General features: G+C 39.3%; 1 pseudogene; it reads right to left on the bottom strand.

Moving 5' to 3' along the window:
- Positions 1-3,728: 3,728 nt before the first annotated feature.
- Positions 3,729-6,757, bottom strand: LOC107568469 (paired mesoderm homeobox protein 2A-like; annotated as a pseudogene).
- Between the last annotated feature and the right edge of the window lie 387 nt (positions 6,758-7,144).

The following is a 7,144-nucleotide window of genomic DNA, read 5'->3' on the forward strand; positions in this document are numbered from 1 at the left end:
CTGTTGTCATAAGTTAATATTACGCACACCTGTCGGTCTGCGGCGCAGTCACGCGGGGGTTAAACGCACACCTGTCGGTCTGCGGCGCAGTCACGCGGGGGTTAAACACACACCTGTCGGTCTGCGGCGCAGTCACGCGGGGGTTAAACACACACCTGTCAGTTTATGATACTTTTATTGTGCTTTTCCATTTTGCGCCTTTTAAATATTTTTCTTTTATTAAACTATAAATTGTAAATCATATATGATACATTACTTTGCTAATAATATTAACCCTATTGTATGGTAAAAAAAATTTTTAAATTAATAATTTTTATAGGACAACAGTAAATGTTTTCAACCATTAAACCATAGAACTTTATTTAAATTTGAGCAAATTATGAAAATGTAATCATATCATATATTACTACTGTATAACCCTACTGTACTGTAAAATAAAAAAGTATTTTAATAATAATGATTTTATTTTACATTTGTACATATTTTTCTTATTTTATTTTACTGAACACTAGGGTAAGTGTTATTACTACACTATTTTTTATAATTTAATAAAACTATTAAAAAGTGCAAAATGTAAAAGCACCATAAAAGTATCATAGCCTGTGACAAATGTAGCACGTCTTGTGGGTTTGCAACATTTTTATTAGTTAAAATATAATTATTAGTTTATTAATATTGTATTTTTATCAGTTCTGTAAAATAATAATAATAATAATTATTATTTTAAATACTTTTTTATTTTACAGTACAGTAGAGTTAGTGTTATTACTATAGTAGTAAAGTTCTTTATTGATTTAATTTTTATAATGTAATAAAAAATGTTTTTGGTATAAGTACCATAAACTTTGACAAATGTAGTAAATCATGTAGATATGCGATTTTTAAAAAGTCATTTTTCCTATTTTTAGCAAGTTTCCTATTACACATGATACTACTTATGTTTTCTCAGCGCTGCTCAGAAATATCAATCATAGTGATTGTGATTAGAATGTCCATAAATGTATTTTGAATACAAGCTTCTCATCCAATCACGTCTCTTCCTGCAGTGACATCACAGAGGAGGATCTGGAGGAGGCGGGCGTTCATGACCCCGCCCACAAGAAAATACTATTGGCCAGCTTAAAGCAACAGCAGCAGCAGAAATGAGCCGATCCAGACCGGACTGAACCGAGAGAAACTTTGCACTGGTAGACAAAGTGGTTTTAATTTAATCCGATGTAATAAAGCTGGTTGTTTTAGTTGGTAATATTATTTAAACATGTCAGAAAGGACGACTTCTGGAGGAAGTGAGTCATCGGAACATTCCTCACCTTTGGTGACTGAAGTGTTAATTATGAACGGTTTGTTTTTCTTGCATGTTTTATGAGTTTAAAGGAAAGGGAAAAGCCCAAATCAGCAGCTCACCGTGTAGGAGATCAGTCGGTTTGTCAGGAATCTTCATCAGGTTTGTAACAGCAGGTGGCGCTGGATGATCAGGCTTCATCTGACTGCTGCAGATACAGATGTGAATCTTTGTTCGTTCGTTCGTTCAAATGCAGTCTGATTCGTTCATTCAAGATGTGATGAGTTCACACCCTGCTGCAGATTCAGTGTTTGTGTCTTTCAGAGGAGCTTCAGTTTGGGAAGCTGGAGTCTGACCTCGTTCTGTAATGCATCACCGCTGTAGTCTTTAGCAGGAAAACTGTTCGTTTTATTTAACAGAGTCTTTAATATTATCATCATTGTGGTGTTTCTCCTGAAATGCATGTATATGTTCTTGCATATGTGTTCTGTGTATTACGTTTTAACTTTATATGTTTCTCGCCCGTCATTCATAATCATAATCCTTTGAATATAAATAACTCTGTTGTCATAAGTTAATATTGTGTTTGAGTTTCTGTCCTTTTAATGGTTTTTTTTTTTTTCAATTTAATAAAAATTAAAACCTAGTGTGCCTGCATGTTCAGTAAAGAAACGTGTGTCTCATTTGAACATTTTCTGGGATGATATGTATACACACACACATAATAGATATATAAATACTATGTATTCATGTATAGTATGTAGTAATATTATTATATATTCAGTAATATATGTCTATCTGTGTTTCTGAAGATACTGCAGGATTTGTTTCTCTTCATTAATGTCACTTTTCATTATCAAAGTCTGCATTTGTTGAAAAAAGCTGGATTCGAAAATAATGTTTTAATGCTTAATATTTGAAAGAAGTTTTTTAAAAAGAAGATGAAGGCCTTTAAGACAAGTTGTAGGTTATTCTAAATTTAAGACGTTATAGGATGATGTTTAAACTCGTTCTTTAAGTTTTGTACATAGCATTTCTAACCTAACATTTTAAACTTCACAATAAAGGAGTTTTTTCTGGTTCTAATCAAAATCTAAACGCAAGGAATTTCTGGACTATTCTGAGCTTTCATTGAGCTCCTGCCAAAGTTATTACAGCGCTCTAAAACTAAATATTAAAATTTAAATAACTGAACTGAAACTAAAATATAACAAAACAAATTTCTAATTTTCATTCAGTTTAAATTCATGTACTTAAAATAACTAAAACTGAAATAAAAAACTATATAGATATTAAAATAAGAACTTAAAAATGACAAAAACTAAATAAAATGAACATGGAATCAAAAAACATTAACAAAAATGATAATAGCGTCTTCGTGATACTAGAACAACAGATGGATGTGACTGGAGAAGTCTATTTTCACTCTTTATTTTGTCATTTTTATGGATTATATACAGCAGATCATTCATGAAACACATGACGTGCACTGGAGCCAGGAAACATAAAAAAAAGAGAGAAACTACATATATTAATATTTACAAAATATTTTCAATAAAAGCCTAGCTTAAAAAAAATCATCCCAACTTTTTTTTTATTTTTTCCTTCAATAAATTAACTACAAGTGGCTTAACTATGCTTGTTTCTGGGGTCACACACACTATACACACACACACACACAATATACATACACTATACACACACACTCTCTCTCACACACACACACACTCACTATACACATACACTCACACAGACACACACTCACACTATACACATACACACACACACACTATACACACACTCTCTCTCACACACACACACACTCACTATACACATACACTCACACAGACACACACTCACACACACACACACACTATACACACACACAGACACACACTCACACACACACACTATACACACACACACACTCACACACACACTATACACACACATACACTCACACGCACACATACACTCACTCACACACACACACTCACACTATACACACACACACACACACACACTATACACACACACACACACACACATACACTCACACGCACACATACACTCACTCACACACACACACACACACACACTCACACTATACACACACACACACACACACACACATCTTCAAAGAGCTTCAGTGAAGAACCACATGAGATATTCATCAACAAGACACAAGTTCAACATCATTCTGATCCTGAATCCTTAAATTCTCCCGGAAACTCTTGGACGTTTAGTTGTTGAAGAATAAAAATGGACAATCTGGAATATTACATTGGTCATTCAGAAACAGATCCTTAATAAACCCATAATCTGTTGTGAATATTTGGTTGCAGCTCGTCTAATCGCATCACAGTTCGTTCTCATTCATCGTCTCGTCCTGAAGACCTGAACTGATTTCTGGTTCTGAAGCTCCTGCGAAAGGACAAACGTTTCTGGACCTTCGTTTAAGAGGAAATGAAGAACTCATTTACTGACGATTCAAGGGATGTTGATTAAGGCGTCTCTGCAGCATTCAGACCCTCCATAAAGAGGAAAACAAGACCTGAATAAACACAAACACACACACATCAGAAGCGCCAACATGACAATAAACGAGCCATCAGGAGTCCAGCTCTACACAAATCAATGGACAGAACAGAACTAGCAGTAGATGAGCGACGGAGACGCACGAAGCGGAGTCTCTAGAACAGGTTGGTCTTGATTGTGTTGGGTTTCCGGTGGAACGAGGACAGAACGCCCGCGAATGGCCCAGACGCCATACTGTCCGCCGGCTGCCAGGCCTTCAGCAGGTCCTGGGTCTGGAGGGCCGGCCCGGTGGAGCCCATGCTGGGCCACGGCGAGCTCTTGAGGCCCTGGTGGATGGAGGGGGAGATGGAGGCGTTGGTGAAGCCGGCCGAGGAGCCCGAGACTGGGCTGGGGCTGAGGCTGCTGGCCCCGGGGCTGCCCATGTTCGCCGTGCTGTCAGGCGTCGGGCTGCAGGTCGACTCTTTAGACTCGTCATCCTCGGAGGAAGAGCGGTTCTCACCAGACTTCTTGGCACTGGAGCCGTTGGCGCCGACGTTAGCTCCTTTGGAGTTGGCGGCGCGTTCTTGCTTACGGAATTTGGCGCGTCGGTTCTGGAACCAAACCTGAGGAAGAGTGACGAGCATGAGCATGTACATCTACAGCAAACCATCATTTTGGGTTCCTCCTTAAAAGATACATTTGTGACCCTGCAGCACAAAACCAGTCTTGAGGGTCAATTTTTCAAAATTGAGATTTATGCATTTATGCATCTTTCCAGTGATGTATAGTTTGTTAGTATAGGACAATATTTGGCCGAGATACAAATATTTGAAAATCTGGAATCTGAGGGTGCAAAAAAATCTAAATATTGAGAAAATCATCTTTAAAGTTGTTCAAATGAAGTTCTTAGCAATGCATATTACTAATCAAACATTAAGTTTTGATATATTTACGGTAGGACATTTACTAAATATCTTCATGGAACATGATCTTTACTTAATATCCTAATGATTTTTGGCATAAAAGAGAAATGTATAATTGTGACCCATACAATGTATTGTTGGCTATTGCTACAAATATCCCCCAGCGACTTAACACTGCTTCTGTGCTCCAGGGACACATATATGAAAAACATTTGAATCTTCAGACTTTAAAATAAAGGCTCTCGATTGGCACTGAAGAACCTTTAACATCCGTGGAACCTTTTAATGCACAAAAAGTTCTTTATTGCGGAAAAGGTTCTTTAGATTCTTCACTCTACGGAGAAAATGGTTCTTTTAGGAACTGATCACCGAGAGGTTCTTTAGATTCTTCACTGAGGAGTGAAGAGAACCGAGAGGTTCTCTGGGAAACCCAAAACTCCTTTTAGTGTAGTTCCACTGCAGACTCTTCAAACTAACGTTTCCGAAAATGAGTTCTAATATTGATGCCATAAAAGAACCATTTTTGGTTCCCCAAAGAACGTCTTCTTTAAAGAACCATTTTTTCTTAGTGTGAAGAACATTTTAAGAACATTTCCACAATTAAGGAACTTTTGTGCAATGGAAAGCTTCCACGGATATTAAAGGTTCTTCATCTCAACCATCAAGAACTTTTATTTTTAAGAGTGTGGAACCTTTATATTCCACAAGAGAGTCTTTATAGTGGGAGAAGATTTTTAAAAGCATCTCCATACTAAGAAAAAACTGCACCACTGGTGAGGAAGAGAGACGCGTGCACCAAAAACAGGCTTTTTTATTTATAGAAGAACCATTTCAGTTCCTCAAAACACTTCTTTCTTAAAAGAACCTTTTTTTCTTAGCTTGAAGAGTATCTAACAAATCTATTCCCAACTTTATTATTAGATTTTTCTCTTTTGAAAGAAACTGAAAGGATGTTCCTGACTAAATCTATATCTTTAGCGAGTAAAACACATTATTAAGAATACTAATATTCAGGATTAGATTGGCCATCAGGAATGGATCATTAATCAGTGGCGAATATTTGGTTCCAGCTCTTCTAACTGCATTAATCGTGACATGACTTCAGTGGCTCCGTGGACGTCGAAGGCTGAAGCCAATAAAGAGCCTGAAACCTTTCCATGCCACAAAAATAAAAAAAACCGATTTTATGGAGAGAAGAAATGCTGCAGTGCTTTTAAGAACTGATCTGTTCTCAGGAATGCTTCTTCTGTGGCATCGCTGAGAACGAAAAGCCTCTTTATTTTGAAATGCGCAGACTGAATGCAGCTGCTATAAATCAATCTAATAAAATCATCTGAATTCATGAGATTTGGAAGCGTCTGCGAACAGCGCTGGAGGCAAAAAAAAAAGCGAGACCCAGATATTCAAATCAGCCACGATTCTATTTAGTGTGTTATGTTTTTATACGGATATTAAGAAGTATAAAAGTGAAAACGCCCCTGAAAGTCTCACCTGGACGCGTGCCTCGGTCAGGTCGATCTTCAGCGCGAGCTCCTCACGCGTGTAGATGTCCGGGTAGTGCGTCTCCGCGAACACACGGTCCAGCTCCTTCAGCTGAGAGCTCGTGAAGGTCGTGCGGATCCGCCGCTGCTTGCGCTTCTCGTTCAGACCCAAGAGTGCAGCTGGCGGAACCGAGCGGAGCGCATCCCGGGCCGGAGCTGAAGCCGGTCCGGATCGGGTTGTACTGGAACGTGTTCGCCTGACTGCACGAGCTAAAGTCCGCGTACGCCGACGCCTCCATCGCCGCCATGCACGAGTCATACGTGTTCAGATACGAGTAATCCATTTTGTACATGTGGAGCGTGGACGGAGACGCGAAAGCTCCGGATGCGGCGTCAAACTCCAGCGGAACGCGTGGTTTTCTCGCGGTATCCAGCGCGTGTCTCTCGGCGGCGGTGTTCCGGTGCTCTGCTGCGGCGGGCGGCTCGCGGTGTGTTTATAATAAAGTTGGTGTCCGGGAGACAATGGCGAGGCGGTGGTCTCTGTTTGCATGACAATGTCTCAGCGCTGAACGCCTCCTCCCCTCTGCTCCTCCATGCATCTCTAATGCACCTCCGCGTTAACCCTTCCCATCCTCCTCCTCCTCCTCCTCCTCCTCCTCAGTTTCCTCAGCGCTCAGCTCCTTTATATTTGCTGCTTTGGAATCTCTTTGTGCGTTTATTCCGTTCAGCGCGCGCAGTGCAAATATAATTCTAAATAAATGACTATTAATGGCTATTAAGACTAATGTCATTAAGGCGAGAATGGGCGAGTTTTCAAGAGCAGCTAAATGGACGCATTCTAGCTCGCGCTAAATGAATTGTGGGATTGTTTTAGATTTAATGTGGCTCTGGTTGGTAGTGTGAGATGAGCTTTAATTTGATTGCAGGAACAATGGCGTTTA

This window comes from Sinocyclocheilus grahami, unplaced genomic scaffold, assembly GCF_001515645.1.
Source record: "Sinocyclocheilus grahami isolate Dianchi unplaced genomic scaffold, SAMN03320097.WGS_v1.1 scaffold1247.1, whole genome shotgun sequence".
Classification (NCBI taxonomy): Eukaryota; Metazoa; Chordata; class Actinopteri; order Cypriniformes; family Cyprinidae; genus Sinocyclocheilus; species Sinocyclocheilus grahami.